The 19,646-nt window shown below is 45.1% G+C and overlaps 2 non-coding genes across 2 annotated transcripts; one reads left to right on the top strand and one right to left on the bottom strand.

Annotated features, from left to right (window-relative positions):
• Positions 1–6,945: 6,945 nt before the first annotated feature.
• On the top strand, positions 6,946–7,083 carry LOC114817022. The gene has a single exon (XR_003764862.1). It is a non-coding gene; the product is annotated as a small nucleolar RNA SNORA7 (small nucleolar RNA).
• An 11,668-nt stretch (positions 7,084–18,751) lies between these two features.
• LOC114817768 lies at positions 18,752–18,888 on the bottom strand. Its single transcript, XR_003765621.1, has one exon. It is a non-coding gene; the product is annotated as a small nucleolar RNA SNORA7 (small nucleolar RNA).
• Between the last annotated feature and the right edge of the window lie 758 nt (positions 18,889–19,646).

Genomic DNA, 19,646 nt, shown 5'->3' with positions numbered 1-19,646 from the left:
TAACACTAGCCTATGCTGCCTCCCTAAGCCTAGCCAAACTCTCATCTCCTGAACCCCTATGCATAGCCTCTGTTTTGCCCATGTTTTCTGATTCTACTCTCCCATACTTAAGTCATAGTGGTCACATCCCTGTTCCCCAATGTGGAATGCCAACCAATATCCCTCTCTTCTTCAAATCCCAAGAACAAATCCACCCCCTACTTGAAGCTTCCTGTTCACCAGTATTATGCCAGCTCCATGCACCATAGCTGTCACAGGCCTATGTAGCTTCTCTATGTGATTATCTTCTCTGTCAGATTAAGATCCCCTTCAAAGAACACCTTGTCTTTAATTGCACTGGTAACAGCCCCCTCACTTTCCACAGGGCATGGCACCAAATGGGCCCAATATGAAATATCACCACTGCTGTTGCTGATATCTCCTAAGTGGTATAGAGACTCATTTTTGAATTAGCAACTCTGCTCCCCAATCCCCTACCTCCCAAACAGTCAAATCACATTTCTTGAGCATTTACTCTGTGTTGAGTACTGTATTAAGTTCTTGGGAAAAGGACAATGCAATCGAGATGATAGACAAGATCCTTTCCCTCAAGGAGCTTTCAGTCTGCAAGGGGAGGCAGACATGAAAATAAATTAGAGATAGGAAAAATGACAGACTGTAAGGAGATCCAAAATCCTAGAACAAGTCGTCTACAATCGATGCTTAGAATTCCTTAACTCCCATTCTCTCCTAGACCCCTTCCAATCTGGCTTCCATCCCCTCCACTCTACCGAGACTGCTCTCTCTAAGGTCACCCATGACCTCCTTCTTGCCAAATCCAATGGCTCCTACTCCATTCTAATCCTCCTTGACCTCTCTGCTGCCTTTGACACTGTCGACCATCCCCTCCTCCTCCATACCTCCTCTCCACCTCCATACCTCCTCTCACCTTGGCTTCACGGACTCTGTCCTCTCCTGGTTCTCCTCTTACCTCTCTGGCCAGTCATTCTCGGTCTCCTTTGCTGGCTCCTCCTCCCCCTCCCATCCTTTAACTGTTGGAGTTCCTCAAGGGTCAGTTCTTGGCCCTCTTCTGTTCTCCATTTACACTCACTCCCTCGGTGAACTCATTCGCTCTCACGGCTTTGACTACCATCTCTACGCAGATGACACGCAGATCTACATCTCCGCCCCTGTCCTCTCCCCCTCCCTCAGGCTCGCATCTCCTCCTGCCTCCAGGATGTCTCCACCTGGATGTCGGCCCGCCACCTAAAACTCAACATGAGCAAGACTGAGCTCCTCATCTTCCCTCCCAAACCCGGTCCTCTCCCAGACTTCTCTATCACCGTGGATGGCACGGCCATCCTTCCCGTCTCTCAGGCCCACAATCTCGGTGTCATCCTTGACTCGTCTCTCTCGTTCACCCCACACATCCTATCTGTTACCAAGACCTGCAAGTTTCACCTTTACAATATCGCCAAGATCCACCCTTTCCTCTCCACCCAAACGGCTACCTTACTGCTACGGGCTCTCCTTATTTCCCGGCTAGACTACTGTGTCAGCCTTCTCTCTGATCTCCCTTCCTCCTCTCTCGCCCCGCTCCAGTCTATTCTTCACTCCACTGCCCGGCTCATCTTCCTGCAGAAACGATCTGGGCATGTCACTCCCCTTCTTAAACAACTCCAGTGGTTGCCTATCAACCTCAGCTCCAAACAAAAACTCCTCACTCTAGGCTTCAAGGCTCTCCATCACCTTGCCCCTTCCTACCTCTCCTCCCTTCTCTCTTTCTACTGCCCACCCCGCATGCTCCGCTCCTCTGCCGCCCACCTCCTCACCGTCCCTTGGTCTCGCCTATCCCGCCATCGACCCCTGGGCCACATCCTCCCGCGGTCCTGGAACGCCCTCCCTCCTCACCTCCGCCAAACTGATTCTCTTCTCCTCTTCAAAACCCTACTTAAAACTCACCTCCTCCAAGAGGCCTTCCCAGACTGAGCTCCCCTTCTCCCTCTACCGCCCCCCCTTCACCTCTCCGCAGCTTAACCCTCTTTTCCCCCCATTTCCCTCTGGTCCTCCGCCTCTCCCTTCCCATCCCCTCAGCACTGTACTTGTCTGCTCAACTGTATATATTTTCATTTCCCTATTTATTTTGTTAATGAATTGTACATCGCCTTGATTCTAATTAGTTGCCATTGTTTTTACGAGATGTTCTTCCCCTTGACTCTATTTATTGCCATTGTTCTCGTCTGTCTGTCTCCCCCTGATTAGACCGTAAGCCCGTCAAAGGGCAGGGATTGTCTCTATCTGTTGCCGACTTGTTCATTCCAAGTGCTTAGTACAGTGCTCTGCACATAGTAAGTGCTCAATAAATACTATTGAATGAATGAATGAATCATATGTAAGGTACAAAGCAGCTTGCCTCAGCCACTTGAAGTTAGAGTATATCTGATTTTCTTTGGGCTGGAACCCTATTTATTTTTATTTTTCCCTCTGCTCCCTCTGCTCCCTCTCTGTTCCCCCTTCACCTCCCCTCAGCTAAATTCCCTTTCCTCCCTTTCCCTCTGCTCCTCCCGCTCTCCCTTCCCCTCTGCTCAGCACTGTGCTCACTTGTACAGGCTGACGATCCTTCCCGTCTCTCAGGCCCGCAATCTCGGTGTCATCCTTGACTCGTCTCTCTCTCGTTCACCCCACACATCCTATCCGTTACCAAGACCTGCCGGTTTCACCTTTACAATATCGCCAAGATCCGCCCTTTCCTCTCCACCCAAACGGCTACCTTACTGTTACGGGCTCTCGTTATATCCCGGCTAGACTATTGTGTCAGCCTTCTCTCTGATCTCCCTTCCTCCTCTCTCGCCCCGCTCCAGTCTATTCTTCACTCCGCTGCCCGGCTCATCTTCCTGCAGAAACGATCTGGGCATGTCACTCCCCTTCTTAAACAACTCCAGTGGTTGCCTATCAACCTCCACTCCAAACAAAAACTCCTCACTCTAGGCTTCGAGGCTCTACATCACCTTGCCCCTTCCTACCTCTCCTCCCTTCTCTCTTTCTACCACCCACCCCGCACACTCCGCTCCTCTGCCGCCCACCTCCTCACCGTCCCTCGATCTCGCCTATCCCGCCGTCGACCCCTGGGCGACGTCCTCCCGTGGTCCTGGAACGCCCTCCCTCCTCACCTCCGCCAAACTGATTCTCTTTCCCTCTTCAAAACCCTACTTAAAACTCACCTCCTCCAAGAGGCCTTCCCAGACTAAGCTCCTCTTCTCCCTCTACTCCCTCTACCACCCCCCCTTCACTTCTCCGCAGCTTAACCCTCTTTTCCCCCCATTTCCCTCTGCTCCTCCTCCTCCATACCTTATCTCATCTTCGCTTCACGGACTCTGTCCTCTCCTGGTTCTCCTCTTTCCTCTCTGGCCGGTCATTCTCGGTCTCCTTCGCTGGAGCCTCCTCCCCCTCCCATCCTTTAACTGTTGGAGTTCCTCAAGGGTCAGTTCTTGGCCCTCTTCTGTTTTCCATTTACACTCACTCCCTTGGTGAACTCATTCGCTCTCACAGCTTTGACTACCATCTCTACGCAGATGACACGCAGATCTACATCTCCGCCCCTGTCCTCTCCCCCTCCCTTCAGGCTCGCATCTCCTCCTGCCTCCAGGACGTCTCCACCTGGATGTCGGCCTGCCACCTAAAACTCAACATGAGCAAGACTGAGCTCCTCATCTTCCCTCCCAAACCCGGTCCTCTCCCAGACTTCCCTATCACCGTGGATGGCACGACCTGAGCTCCTGTGGTCCCTGTACACTGGCCACATGATATTTGGGTTTAATTTGTGAACTAATGATGGATGATGATGATGGCATCTCTAGTCATTCATTCATTCATTCATTCATTCAATAGTATTTATTGAGCGCTTACTATGTGCAGAGCACTGTACTAAGCGCTTGGGATGAACAAGTCGGCAACAGATAGAGACAGTCCCTGCCGTTTGACGGGCTTACAGTCTAATCGGGGGAGACGGACAGACAAGAACAATGGCACTAAACAGCGTCAAGGGGAAGAACATCTCGTAAAAACAATGGCAACTAAATAGAATCAAGGCGATGTACAATTCATTAACAAAACAAATTGGGTAACGAAAATATATACAGTTGAGCGGACGGGTACAGTGCTGTGGGGATGGGAAGGGAGAGGTGGAGGAGCAGAGGGAAAAGGGGAAAATGAGGCTTTAGCTGCGGAGAGGTAAAGGGGGGATGGCAGAGGGAGTAGAGGGGGAAGAGGAGCTCAGTCTGGGAAGGCCTCTTGGAGGAGGTGATTTTTAAGTAAGGTTTTGAAGAGGGAAAGAGAATCAGTTTGGTGGAGGTGAGGAGGGAGGGCGTTCCAGGACCGCGGGAGGACGTGACCCAGGGGTCGACGGCGGGATAGGCGAGACCGAGGGACGGCGAGGAGGTGGGCGGCAGAGGAGCGGAGCGTGCGGGGTGGGCGGTAGAAAGAGAGAAGGGAGGAGAGGTAGGAAGGGGCAAGGTGATGGAGAGCCTTGAAGCCTAGAGTGAGGAGTTTTTGTTTGGAGCGGAGGTCGATAGGCAACCACTGGAGTTGTTTAAGAAGGGGAGTGACATGCCCAGATCGTTTCTGCAGGAAGATGAGCCGGGCAGCGGAGTGAAGAATAGACCGGAGCGGGGCGAGAGAGGAGGAAGGGAGGTCAGAGAGAAGGCTGACACAGTAGTCTAGCCGGGATATAACGAGAGCCCATAATAGTAAGGTAGCCGTTTGGGTGGAGAGGAAAGGGCGGATCTTGGCGATATTGTAGAGGTGAAACCGGCAGGTCTTGGTAACGGATAGGATGTGTGGGGTGAACGAGAGGGACGAGTCAAGGATGACACCGAGACTGCGGGCCTGCGGGACGGGAAGGATGGTCGTGCCATCCACGGTGATGGAGAAGTCTGGGAGCGGACCGGGCTTGGGAGGGAAGATGAGGAGCTCAGTCTTGCTCATGTTGAGTTTTAGGTGGCGGGCAGACATCCAGGTGGAGACGTCCCGGAGGCAGGAGGAGATGCGAGCCTGAAGGGAGGGGGAGAGGACAGGGGCGGAGATGTAGATCTGCGTGTCATCTGCGTAGAGATGGTAGTCAAAGCCGTGAGAGCGAATGAGTTCACCGAGGGAGTGAGTGTAAATGGAGAACAGAAGAGGGCCAAGAACTGACCCTTGAGGAACTCCAACAGTTCCTGTTCCAACAGTTCCAACAGTTCCAACTGTTCCAACAGTTCCAACAGGGGAGGAGGCTCCAGCGTAGGAGACCGAGAATGATCGGCCAGAGAGGTAAGAGGAGAACCAGGAGAGGACAGAGTCCGTGAAGCCAAGGTGAGATAAGGTACGGAGGAGGAGGGGATGGTCGACAGTGTCAAAGGCAGCAGAGAGGTCAAGGAGGATCAGAATGGAGTAGGAGCCATTGGATTTGGCAAGAAGGAGGTCATGGGTGACCTTAGAGAGAGCAGTCTCGGTAGAGTGGAGGGGACGGAAGCCAGATTGGAGGGGGTCTAGGAGAGAATGGGAGTTAAGGAATTCTAGGCATCGATTGTAGACGACTCGTTCTAAGATTTTGGAAAGGAAGGGTAGTAGGGAGATAGGATGATAACTGGAGGGGGAAGTGGGGTCAAGAGCGGGTTTTTTTAGGATGGGGGAGACGTGGGCGTGTTTGAAGGCAGAGGGGAAGGAGCCCTTGGAGATTGAGTGGTTAAAAATAGAAGTTAAGGAAGGGAGGAGGGCAGGGGCGATGGTCCATAAACAGTGGATAAGCTTTGATCCAATCACAAACAGTTCAGGACAAAGAACAGGAACCAACAACAGATTAGAGTTCAGGCAGTTTGAACAGTACCACTTAAAATCTCTATCGTTGTCAGTTATATTCCCAGTGGGGCAGTGGTGCAACAATCAACTAAATGTATTTTTTGAGCACTTACCATGTAGAGCACTGCATTAAGAGAGGAGGAGAATAGAATAGAAAAGGTGAAGGTCTTCTTTGCTGTGATGTTATTGGTGATTTTCAGCCTAAATATAGGCCAAAAGAGCCTCAAAAGTCACTGTAGGAGCACCTGGAACCTGATCAGCCTCCTCTGGGTCCCACAGTCCTACCGATTCCTTATTATTTTACTGTATGTTTTAGAGCATCCTATTTACTGACCCTCCAAATCCATGCATCCCTTTTGCTGCCACCACTCTACAAAGGTATAGGGTATCATCGGCACCTAGACTGCCACCCTCTTCACAGGACCATCCGTAAGAGTCTCCATGGACAATGTGATCCCAACTGCTGTTTCTAGTCCAGTTGTCTCCCTGGTACCCTGAGCTGCTCCCCCAGGCCGTACCACATGCAGATACCAAGGGATCTCTATACCATTCAACATATTCTTAACAAGGTAGCAACAAAATCAAATCAGTTTTGACTGCCTTTCCCTGGTTCTTAATAATTTATCCCTCTAGTATCCTCTGTACTTCCCTGTAGGTGTCCCTGGGCTCACATTCTTCTCTCCCTTAGGGGCAGGAGTCCCATCTTCCAGAATCCTGGTCGCTGGACCCTGAACCTCTGAGATCCTCTCCATTCCCTCTCTGGGCCTTGTGTCCATCCAGTGTCTGAGCCCATGCTTTCCCCATGTCCTGCTCTCCCAGGACCACAGCAATCTTCTCTTAGCCTCAAGATGGTGAGAGTCTCCTTCTTCTTCCCACTCTGCTCTTCTGTTTCCTTCCCAATCCTTCTCTGATTGGTTACTTCAGGGAGGGGTATTAAAGAATGACTCTCCTAGCAAGCAATAAATACAATTAATTGATTTCTCCTCTCTCTCCTAAGTGTGAGGGCCAGTGTAACTGGTCATCATGTCTGCACAGAAGGAGCTTAGAGTTTGGAAAGGAGCAGTGGGATGTAAAGGGTGTAGTCCACTGCAAAATGTCTACAAGAGTTTCCCATGAACTAAGACACTACTTATCCTCTCAGGATCACACCTGGAGAGTTTCCAGTATTCTACCAGTCTCGACTATGGGAGGGAGAGTCAAACAAAGGCATACCCATTCCATTCCTAGCTTGATCAGTGGCTAGCGAGTGGAGGGCAATCTGCTACAAGTCAAGACTACCCTGTGCTGGGCAGCAGCGGCACGGGAGAGAGCTGAGGGTTCAGACTCAAGTTTACTGGACGAAATGAGGCAATCGTAAACCACTTTTGTAATTTTAACAAGAAAACTCTATGGACACACTACCAGAGCAATTGCAGAAGGAGATGAGGTATACTGGCAGAGATGTGCCCATAGTGTCGCTATGGGCAGGAGATGACTCGACAGCATAAGACAAGTGCCTATTTGTTGAGCTCTGCCTATCACAGATTCAACCTTTAGAGAAGTTGTGTCACAGTCTTGCAAGAGTTGTCAAAACTTTGTGGGTTTTTTTGTTTCCCATTTGAGAGGATGAATTCCAAGTGGGACAGTGCCTGCATTTTGGGAATGGCAAATCTATTGTGTCAGAATGATTCAGTAATCCCAGATGAATTTCACTGATGGGAGGTTTGCAGTGAGTCAGCAGTCATATACACCCCTAGTAGCCATGTTGATATTAGGCATAACTTGCCTGAGGATCTTGAAGAACTCAAAAAACTGTGAAACCTAACACCATCCCACCATACTGGCACTGAGTTTTATTCATTCTTTTTAAAATAAACGAAACAGACAAGAGAGGCTTAATAAATCCCAAAGTCACAGTGTAGTCACACTAAATCTTGTTGGCAGGTTGAAAAAAGTGAAATGAATTGTAAGTGATTCTCACCTGTTTCTTAATAGTCTTAATGTGATGCTTGTTTCCAAGCCAACAAAAGACGTTTGAAATGACATTTTGTTGTTGTTCCAATCTGGGGTCTGGGGCCCATGATGATTTGCTCTATGGCTGCAGCAGCCTCCCTCATCCATTTCAATGCTGTGGGAGTGAAACGTGCATTTCAGACCTTTACATCATTGGGAAGGCAATGGCCATGCATAACCAAGGATTGCTTCCTGGAGTTCTCAGGAGCCCAAGAACAACTCTCTCCGAGTCCTGTTTTAGCTCCCTATTTTAATTTGGTTTTACTTTCTCACATGAGGCTAGGGTTGTGAAGATAACAAGCAGATATAAAGTGGGTTGAGGAGTCTGGGCGATTAGGAGCTACTCCCCAAGAAAGCTGGAAGTCCTTTACTTCTCCTCCTTCATTGCCATCAACCAACCTCCACTCTGAATTCTGCCCAGATGGAAAAGGAGGTGGGAAGAAGGTAAGGTTGTTGTGAGGGCCAATTTGAAAAAGTCCAAGATGTAGGCAATCAGGTGGATGCAGTGACATCAGGATTCCTGAGGTGTGCTCAGAGTTGAATGTGTGACATTTTGTTCCACTAATGTTTGTCTCCGTGACTCAAGCACCACTAAATTGATAATGTGATTTATGGAGAGTCAATATTTCCTCTTGAAAAATTGCCTTACAAAACACCCCAACAGCTCCACCTGATATATTAGTGGGAATAAGAAACATTGATTCATTCAATCATATTTATTGAGTGATTACTATATGCAGAGCACTATACTAAGCACTTGGGAGAGTACAACAATAAACAAAGACATTCCCTGCCCACAACAAGCTTACAATCTAGAGAAGGGGAGACAGATATTAATATAAGTAAATAAATTACAGATATGCAAATAAGTGCTGTGGGGCTTGGAGGAACAAAGGGAGCAAGTCAGGGGGACACAGAAGGGAGTGAGAAAAGAGTAGGTTTTGGGGGGCTTAGTCAGAGAAGGTCTCTTGGAGGAGATATGCCTTCAGTAAGGCTTTGAAGTGAATTACTTTTTAGTAATTGTCAGATTTGAGTAAAGAGGTGTTCCAGGCCAGAGGGAAGATGTGGGTAAGTGGTAGGCAGTGGGATAGGCAAGATTGAAACACTGTGAGAAGATTAGCATTAGAAGAGTGAGGTGTTGGGGCTGGACTGCAGTAGGAGACTACTGAGATGAGGGAGGAAGGGACAAGGTGATTGAGTGCTTTAAAACCAGTGGTGAGGAGTTTTTGTTTGATGTGGAGTTAGATGGGCAACCACTAGAGGTTTTTGAGGAGTGGGGTGACATGTCCTGAATATTTTTGTACAAAAATGATCCAGTCAGCAGAGTGAAGTATGGACTGGAGTGGAGAGAGAAGGGAGGCTGGGAGATCAGCAAGGGGGCTAATAAAGAATCCAGATTGGATAGGATGAGTGATTGTATTAACATGGTATCAGCTTGGATGGAGAGGAAAGGGCTGATTTTAGCAATGTTGTGAAGGTGGGACAGACAGGATTTAGTGATAGATTGAATACGTGGGTGAATGAGAGAGAGGATTCAAGGATAATGCCAAGGTTACAGGATTATGAGACAGGAAGGATGTTGGTGCAGCCTACAGTAATGGGAAAGTCCAGGGGAGGACAGGATTTGGGTGGGAAGATGTGGAGTTCTGTTTTGGACAAATTCCATTTGTGTGCCCCAAACCTGATTCCATAAAATATATGTTCCACTAGTGGCCAGAAAGACCTAGCCCATTTACCTACTCCATTACCCTAGATTAACTAGAATGACAGGCATGCAAATGAAATCCCTGTAGCTATAAGCTCTGTTGTTGACATGACATTTCTCTCTTCCTAGGGAACAACTTTTCCATGACTTTGGAGGTTCAACTTCTCTGATTAGTTGTTGAGCTTTTTAAAGATTTATAAACTCCCTGCTTACTAAAATTGGACCCTTTCATTCATAGAAAAGCATGCCGCCGTCTGCTGTGCCAGTGCATTCCGAGCAATAATCAGTCTCGAAATAACACAATTAAATGAACAACAACAGCTTTCAGAAGGACCAGCCAATCAGCAGGTTCAATTTGGGGTTGATAAATAAGATTGCACCTTATAATAAAGAATGCACTCTTCATTTACATATCACTTTGCTTTCAGGGAGTTGAAGCACCATTCTGTTATTTTTATTCACCCTCCATACTATCACAGACTTGGGGTGCAGTTTTGATGATTGTTTCTTTGCTTTTCGGTGAGCAGATCTTACATAGAACTGGGATACATTAGCAGAGAAGAGCTGGAAGCAGAAGCCTTCTTTCCTGGTTCCTTTACTGCCCATCTGTATTGTTCTTTGAGGCAGGAGGGATGAATAGACGTCTGCCAAACTCCCCAGCTTTCTCATCTTTGTTGACAACACTACTATGCTTCTACTCCCCAAAACCCTCAATCTTAGCATCATCCTCATCCTGCATTTCCTTTCACCTGTCATCTTTCATTCACTATGAAGTCCCGCCGATTCTTTCTCCAAAGCATATCCAAGATCCTCCCCTTCTTCCTCAAATAATCAGTGCTATCTATTGAGCACTCACCACGTGTAGAGAGCTGTTCTAAATGAGATGAAAAAAGCACGAGGACATAATGATAAAAATGAACCTTAGGTACTGTGGCAAGAGGAACAGATTTCAGACGACTAGGAGCTCAGAGTCCAGGGTCCCAACTGTGATCACCATGACTGCTGCAGGAACAGCTGCCACAGTCTTCTTGAAATTTTGTGGAGGCGACTGCAGGCTGTGGCTGATTTTCTCTGTCCTGCTCAGGCAAATGGCTAATGCTACTATTAATAATGATGGTATTACTACAACTACTATTGGAGAAGCAGCGTGGCTCAGTGGAAAGAGCACGGGCTTTGGAGTCAGGGCTCATGAGTTCGAATCCCAGCTCTGCCACTTGTTGGCTGTGTGACTGTGGGCAAGTCACTTAACTTCTCCGTGCCTCAGTTCCCTCATCTGTAAAATGGGGATTAAGACTGTGAGCCCCACGTGGGACAACCTGATTCCCCTATGTCTACCCCAGCGCTTAGAACAGTGCTCGGCACATAGTAAGCGCTTAACAAATACCAAAATTATTATTATTATTACTATTACTGACCCCCAAATTCCTGGGGGTTCAACTAATTGCACTGTGGGAAAGTCAATAGGGAGGACAGGGCTTTGGTGGGAAAATAAGGAGTTTTGTTTTGGGTATGTTTAGTTTGAGGTGTCAGTGCGACATCCAAGTAGAGACATCCTGAAGGCAGGAGGAAATGCGAGACTGCAAAGAAGGAGAGAGATAAGGGCTGGAAAAGTAGATTTGGGAATCACCCACAGAGATGGTAGTTGAAGCCGTGGGATCAAATATGTTCTCCAAGGAAGTGGGTGTAGATGGAGATTAGAATGGGACCCAAAACTGAGCCTTGAGGGACTCTCACAGTACAGGGTGGGAGGTAGAGGAGGAACCTGTGAAAGATACTGAGTATGAATGGCCAGAAAGATAAGAGAATCTGGAGAGGATAGTGTCAGTGAGGCTAAGATTGGTTACTGTTTCTAGGAGATTTCTATTTTATTCATATTAATGTCCATCTTCCCTTCTAGACCATAAGCTCACTATGGGCAGAGAACATATCTACTAATTCTGCTACACTATACTCTCCCAACTGCTTAGTACAGTGCTCTGCACAGAGTAAGTGTTCCATAAATACCACTGATTGATTAACTCCTCACTAATATCTTCACTATTGACTTCAAAGCTCTCCATAACACTGCCCCCTCCTACCTCCCCTCCCTTCTCTCCTTCTACAGCCCAGCCCACACACTCTACTCCTCTGTCTCTAACCTCCTCACTGCGTCTCGTTCTCACCTGTCTCGTTGACGACCCCGGCCCATGTCCTGCCTCTGGCCTGGAATGCCCTCCCTCCTCACATCCACCAAACTAGCTCACTTCCCCCCTTCAAAGCCCTACTGATTGCTCACCTCCTCCAGGAGGCCTTCCCAGACTGTCTCCCCTTTTCCTCTGCTCCTCCTCCCCTTCCCATCACCCCTACTCCCTCCCTCTGTTCTACCCCACTCCCCAACCCACAGCACATGTGCATATATGTACATATTCATTATTCTATTCATTTTATTGATGACGTATATATATCTATAATTCTACTTATTTAAAATGATGCTACTGATGCCTTTCTACTTGTTTTGTTTTTTGCCTGTCTTTCCCCTTCTAGATTATGAGCGCATTGTTGGGTAGGAATTGTCTCTATCTGTTGCCAAATTGTACTTTCCAAGCACTGAGTACAGTGCTCTGCACATAGGAAGTGCTCAATAAATACGATTGAATGAATGAATGAATGAATGAATGAATGAATGAATGAATGAATGAATGAAGGGGGTGAGAGATATGGTGGAAGGTAGCTGACAGGTAGAGGAGGATTAGGATGGAGTAGAGGCCAATGGATTTGGCAAGAAGGAGATCATTGCTAACTTTTGAGAGGGCTGTTCCTTTGGAGTGATGGGGATGGAAGGCAGATTGCAGATAGATAGATTGCAGATTGCAGGCAGATAGAGAAGCAGCGTGGCTCAGTGGAAAGAGCACGGGCTTTGGAGTCAGGGCTCATGAGTTCGAATCCCAGCTCTGCCACTTGTCGGCTGTGTGACTGTGGGCAAGTCACTTAACTTCTCTGTGCCTCAGTTCCCTCATCTGTAAAATGGGGATTAAGACTGTGAGCCCCACGTGGGACAACCTGATTCCCCTGTGTCTACCCCAGCGCTTAGAACAGTGCTCGGCACATAGTAAGCGCTTAATAAATACCAACATTAGATTGGAGGAAGTAGAGAGCAAAAGGAGAGGAATTGGAGGCAGCAGATGTAGATAACTAGCTCACATTCTTCAGCTGTAAAATGGAGATTCAATGTCTGTTCTCCCTCCTATTTAGACTGTGAGTGCCAAGAGGGAGTAAGAATTCTATCTCTCCTGAGTACCTTGTATTTACCCTAGCAGTTAGAACAGTAAGCCTTTAAAAAATACCATAATGAATTTAAACATGTGCTTAGCCTTTGTAATCAGAAATGGCCATGGAAAATCTACCAGCAATTTTGTTTCAAATATGATACTTGTGAGCTATAATACACCCCATTAAATATGTTCAGGGAAAAAAGAATCATCAGAGATTACAGAGGTTTGAGAAGACAGCTGCCAAGGACAAACAAAGGCAATGTGTGTATGCAGCTCATTTAAGGAGTTTGGAAAGGAATCAAAGGAAAAAGATGGGATTTATCTTAGGGTACTTGTTAAGGGCTTACTATGTGTCAAGCACTGTTCCAAGTGCTGGGTTAAAAACAAGCAAATTGGGTTGGATACAGTCCCTGACCCACATTGGGCTCACACTCTAGATCCCCATTTTTTACAGATGAGGTAACTGAGGCCCAGAGAAATTAAGTGATTTACCCAAAGTCACACAATAGACATGTGGTAGAACAGGGATTAGAACCCAGGTCCATCAAACTCCTAGGCCTGTAGTTTGGTGGGGTTAAGAAACTGTGTTCTTTATTCTAGGAGAGACTTGCTTTATTCTAGGAGAGACTTGAATATATTTGAAGCCAGAAGAGAATGAGAAGTTGAAGGGAGGATAAGAGTAAGTGGAGAAGTAACAGGATATGAAGACCAAGGCACAACTGAAGAGACTCAATTTCAATCCTAGGCAAAGGTCCTTTTTAAAGGCAGCTGGGAAAGAGCAGCTTGTGGAAGGGAAGTATTAATGAGGTAAATGTGGTCCAGGGGAAGTGGGAGGGCCTGGGAATTGTGTAAAGCAGTAGAAGGGAATATCAGTTGGAGCCCAGTCAATCTGGAGGAAGTTAGGAATTATGTTTGCTCATTTTATGGTTCTCTCTCAAGTGCTTAGATTAGTGATCTGTGCAAAGTAGGTGCCCAATAAATATGGATTGATCTGCTTTCTTAAAAATTAATGCAAGAATTTTTAATATTTTTTGATTGATTGAACATGGCACTGTATTGATGTATGGAGCTACCTAAATTCTTTGCGGTCTCTTGTGGACAATGATTCTGCTGAATGTGATGCAATTAACCCATCGATAGTGGTGACATCCATTTCTAAATTAGCAGACCTCCCCAGTTCAACACAGTTTGTGCAGAGGTTTCTTTAACCCTTTGAAAATCTGACACAAGCTGCAGGCTGAGTTTCCTCCAAATATCTAGCACCTAACATTGGTCCAAGGATCCAATATGAATTGAACAAATCTTTTGCTGTTGTTCCTGATGATGAAGTTGTTTCTTGATGGAGACCTACGTGCAAAGTAGTATGAATACAGACTCCTCTCAGGGTCACACCTGAAGAGTTTCCAGTCCTCTACCAGTCTCATCTATGGGAGGGAGAGTCAAGCAGAGGCATGTCCATTCCATTCCTAGCTTAAGCAGTGGCTAGCGAGTGGAAGGCAATCTACTACAAGTCAAAATTCACCTGTGTTGGGCAGCAGCGGGATGGGAGAGAGTCGACGGTGGAGCCCCAAGTTTATTGCATGGAAGTAGGTAATGGAAAACACACTTCAGTATTTTTACCAAAGAAAACTCTATGGAGACACTACCAGAGAGATTGCAGGGACATTCTTGGAGAGATGTGTTCATGGCCTCTCTGTGGGTGGGAGATGACTCATTCATTCATTTAATCGTATTTTTTGAGCACTTACTGTGTGGAGAGCATTTTACTAAGCACTTAGAAAGTACAATTCCAACTCAACACCGTAAGACAAGACAAAATGAATACAGTCTCCTTAGAAATAAATCCACCTTTTTTAGAATCTTGGAGTAAAGTTTCTGAAAACATATCTTACTCTTCAGTCACCTTCTTTTGAATCATTTTCATAATCCATCTAGTAGTACTAGCATAGCTCAGTGGAAAGACCATGGGTTTGGTAGTCAGAGGTCATGGGTTCTAATCCCGCTTCTGCAAATTGTCAGCTGTGTGACTTTGGGCAAGTCACTTAACTTCTCTGTGCCTCAGTTCCCTCATCTGTAAAATGGGGCTTAAGAATGTGAGCCCCACATGGGACAACCTGATTACTTGTATCTCCCCCAATGCTTAGAACAGTGCTTGGCACATAAGTGCTTAATAAATGCTATCATTATTATTATTAGTAGTAGTATTACTACCATTAGTTTTAATGAAGTTAAGAGAGCATCTACTGTGTGCAATGTACTGACCCTCTAGCAGGGGATGCTGTGGTAGGCAAGAACTCCAGAGCAGAGGTTTTCAACTTTTTGAGATGCTGAATCCCAGCAACCTGAGGATTTGACCTCACACTCAGAGGAATATTCCCTCAAGTCAGAATTGGAGCCAGGGGTGCAGAGCAGCAACAGCTGCCTCAGGTGACAAGAAGCACATTGCTCCCTCTTCTCTAGCTGGTGCCTCCATGGTGTTGGTGCTTCTTTTCTTGTGGTGTTCCTTCCTGCTGCCCTCCTGACAGCACCATGTATTCTGAGAAGTGGCTGGCAACAGTTAAAGTAACTCTGAGAAGCAACCTGGCTTAGTATAAAGAGCACGGGCCTCTAAGGCAGAAGACCTAGATTCTAATCCTGCTCTGACAATTGTTTGCTGTGTGACCTTGGGTGAGTTGTTTAAGCTCTCTGTGCCTCAGTTTCCTCAACTGTTAAATGGGGATTAAATATCTGTTCTTCCACCTACTTACTGTCAGCCTCATGTTGGATAGGGACTGTTTCCAACCTGATTAATGTTAATCTATAACAACAGCTAGAACATTGTTATTATTATTATCTGCTCTGGGGTCTGATGCTCTGCTTCTTGCTGCCACTGGGTATCCCACCCCCTACCCTTATAGTTCTCTGCTCATTAAGCCCTGATGCTCTCTCTATCCGCATCTTCTGCATCAATACTAGGGGAGTCTTGGACCCCAAGTTAGAAAAGTCTACCTAAGGAGTAAACAGTCACAGTCAAGCTATTCAGGTAGGATATTTTCAGAATGCAAATTTTTTCTTAAAGAAAAAGTTTACCTTCCAACAGTTTTGTAAAACCACCTTAGGTACGTACATTTAATGAAAAAATTAATTGTGTCTTCTCTCAAACCAGGATATTATTGCCTCTGGTGCCAGCAGAAGTATTAAAATACAATGTACCATGCATCCATGGAATTGTTCATTAACATGCTTTGTTCATTTACTGCTAATCCTATTCATCTCAAATTCAGTGCCAAAATGCCCCAACATGATATCTTCTTGTACAGGGTGTTTGACGAGCTAATAATGAAACAGACATTAACAGAGGATGAAAAAGGTAACTTTTATGAAGCTCTCTGACATCAATATTGTTTTGATTATCACAGTGCAAATTGCTAATTTTTCATCTGCAGAATTTTTTCAGTTTGTTCAAACTGACATGGCCAAGGCCAGCATAGCATCTGTAGGTCAGCTGGGATTGGGGAAATTATTCTTGCCCAAATTCTAGCTTTATTCTTTCTTAGATTCTCAAATCATGATTTTCCTCTGGAAGAAACATGCAGATTTCCAAACGACGTATGATATTCCCAGTTTAAGGAATTGTATGTTTCGGTAAATTTTTAACATTGCCCTTTATAAATGTTTCAGAGGCTATAGGGAATATTCAGGCCTATGAGAAATTTAATGGGTCCCAGTCTAACCATTTGTAATGGGGATTTAAGTGCTTTGTTTGTGAGCTTCAGCCACAGAAACAGATTACCTTCATCATGGTTCATACCCCAGAGTCGATCTAAACTCTGTTCAGCTTTGGAAAGGTATCATGGGATGTCAATAAGCACAATGAGGAGTAATGCAGAAAACCTGTGAGCTGTTGAGTAAAATAATGATTTCTAGAGCCAGGGTTCAACAATACTATTCCTTGTCCAAGATGTAAACTTAGGTGATGAATCTTCAGGGACCTCACTCTGAATTGAAATATTCTGCACACAATAATTGAAATACTGACTGGGAAAACAGTCCTACTGTATTCGGTAGAATCCAGAGCATATTTGAGATGACATATTTACAGAATATAACAATTTCACGGCTTCTAAGGTGCCGCTGTTTCAGAATAAGTGATTTTGTCGAAGTAACATATCATCTGTTTAATTGATACCCCTTCAACTCAAGGATCTCATGGTGTGTTTTAAGGTCTCCTATAATTTTTCAGCTCATTTCTCCTCAAATCTTATTTGACTCATTTTTAATTGGTGTTGTTTTTTCAAAGCTCAAATAATTCTCTGTGTGTTTGGCAAAATGTATCGGTTACTGGCAGTCAGATTAATGTAATGCAAGACTACTAAACGAATGGCAAATGTGTACTCCAAAGTGTTGCTAAATTATAAAGATAGTTTTCAGTGTAAGAGAAATTATAAGAATTATATATGATTGGCATATGGAGAAATATAAATGGAGCATCATTTGCATAGTAGTACATTAAGCAAAAAATTTTAATGTTTATTCAACAAATGTTTCATAAAAGGTTTTCCTCCAAACTAAGCAATTTAATTTCCCTTTTAATGTTATTCTCAGTGGTTATAAACTTAATTAGCTTCTTAAGATTCACATTTATTTGCATTTGAGATAGATTTAATCTGTTTTTAGGATAAGTTTTTGAAATCAAAATATGGACTAAAAAGGTGCAAGTTTGATTAGTGGAACAGATACGGTAGCAAGTAATCATAGCAATGAGATGTTAATTGGTGTCTTGGTGTTCTATTCATAGCAACAATGGACCATTATATCTCTCAGTGTCCTCGGCTGTTCAACAACACTTCACTTTAGCATTTATCATAATGCCAATTATATTGTATTTGAGATTCTTAGGTATTTTAAAAACACAAAGGGATGTAAAATGAATCAAACACCTGTAATTTCAAGAGGGGATGGCTTAGAGTTCATGATATTAAACTAGGACTCTTGTTCTCATTTTGTATGTCAAAAATTAGATTTTTTTTTAGCCTATTGAATTTTTTTTATAAGGTGACTATCTTCCAGAAATCAAGGTTTGTGTTTGTATGTTACACCCAACTTTACCTTAACTATGAGGGAAAAAAATTCTGCATTCCGTGACTCAATTTGACATTTCATATGGCACTACAGAAAGCTGGTGAAACTTCACAAGAAACTGGGTGTGCCTTTAGAAGTGCTGTACTTTTGATCAAAAGTGGGCTTAAGGCATCTGTTGGTCACTGAGGCCTTATAGTTATATTTGGGAAGTCTGTAGCTGATGACAAACTGGAAGCCTAAAAGACAAGACACAGAAAAGAGTAAATCTTTTCTGAGGAAGATGTTTCTGAGGAAGGTCTTTGCTGGCTTAGTTTAATGGGGATGGCACTGTTGTCTCTTGAGTGATCAAATAATATGTCAATTTATTGCTATGGAACATTTATTAAGTTCAATCCTGTGCATCTCATGAATTAAGAATCACTTGCCCCTGGGGTTTCAGAATAGAGATTGAACCCAAAGCCCAAGTCATTTTTAAGAGGAATTTTTGGGAAAGAGAGGCCATCCCATGGCACTTATGTACCTACCCATAATATATTTTTACTAATGTCTGTCTCTCCCTCTAGACTGTAAGCTAGTTGTGGGCGGGGATAGTGTCTACTAACCCTGTTGTAATGTGCTCTCCCAAGTGCTTAGTACAGTGCTCTGCACACAGTAAGTACTCGATAAATAGCATTGAATGATTAATAGTCTTGGTACAGTTGCTGTTGTCTTATGCTGTCGAGTCGTCTCTGACCCATAGTGACGCCATGGACACAACTATCCCAGAATGCCCCACCTCCATCTGCAATCGTTTTGGTAGTGTATCCTTAGACCTTTCTTCATAAAAATATGCAAGTGGTTTACCATTGCCTTCTTCCGTGTAGTAAATTTGAGTCTCCACCCTTGACTCTCTTCCCTTGCTGCTTCTGTCCAGCACAAGTGAGTTTTGATTTATAGCAGACTGCCTTCCACTCGCTAGCCACTGCCCAGGCTTGGAATGGAATGGATATGCCTCTGCTTGACTCTCCCTCCCGTAGTCAAGACTGGTAGAGTACCAGAAACTCTCAGGTGTGACCCTGAGAGGTTTGGTACAGTTTGCTTATTTTTCAAGTTTTACATTGGGCAGTTCACTTTTCAGGTGGTCTGTCCTGTGCCCATTACTGACACAGTACAGGACCCCAAGGTGGCTGGCAATTTTAATGTACATGTTCAGCCTCCCTCCACCTCCACTTCTACTGAGATATAAGGTTAGGAAGCCACCCTTATGTCTATGGGGATCTGGGAAGTAGCAGTAATAGTAGTGTGTCTAATGATTACTAGTAGTATTTTTACTAGTACTGGACATTTGTTATTCCTGCACCCGCAGCACTTACTTTGCTTATGTAGGGAAGCAGCGTGGCTTAATGGAAACAGCATAGGCTTGGGAGTCAGATGATGTGGGTTCTAGTCCCAGCTCCCACTTGTTTGCTGTGTGACCTTGGGTAAGCCACTTTACTTCTCTGTGCCTCAGTTACCTCATCTGTAAAATGGGGATTAAAACTGTGAGCCCCATGTGGGACAGTCTGATTACTCTGTATCTACCCCAGCGGTTAGAACAGTGCTGGGCACATAATAAGCACCTAAATGCCATCATCATTATTATTATGTATTATAAATTATGTATTTATACTAGCTAAGGGCTCAGTGTGGGCAGGGAGCAAATGTGCTGGCTCTGATGCATTGTGTTCTCCCAGTGATTAGTGCACTTAAGCGCTTAGTACAGTGCTCTGCACTCAGTAAGCGCTCAATAAATGCAACTGAATGAATTGAATGAATGTTCTGCGCAAAGTAAGTACTCAATGGCT

This window comes from Ornithorhynchus anatinus, chromosome 1 (assembly GCF_004115215.2).
Source record: "Ornithorhynchus anatinus isolate Pmale09 chromosome 1, mOrnAna1.pri.v4, whole genome shotgun sequence".
Taxonomy (NCBI): Eukaryota; Metazoa; Chordata; class Mammalia; order Monotremata; family Ornithorhynchidae; genus Ornithorhynchus; species Ornithorhynchus anatinus.
Note: the sequence above shows the minus strand (reverse complement) of the source record. Positions and strands in the feature narration are given on the sequence as shown.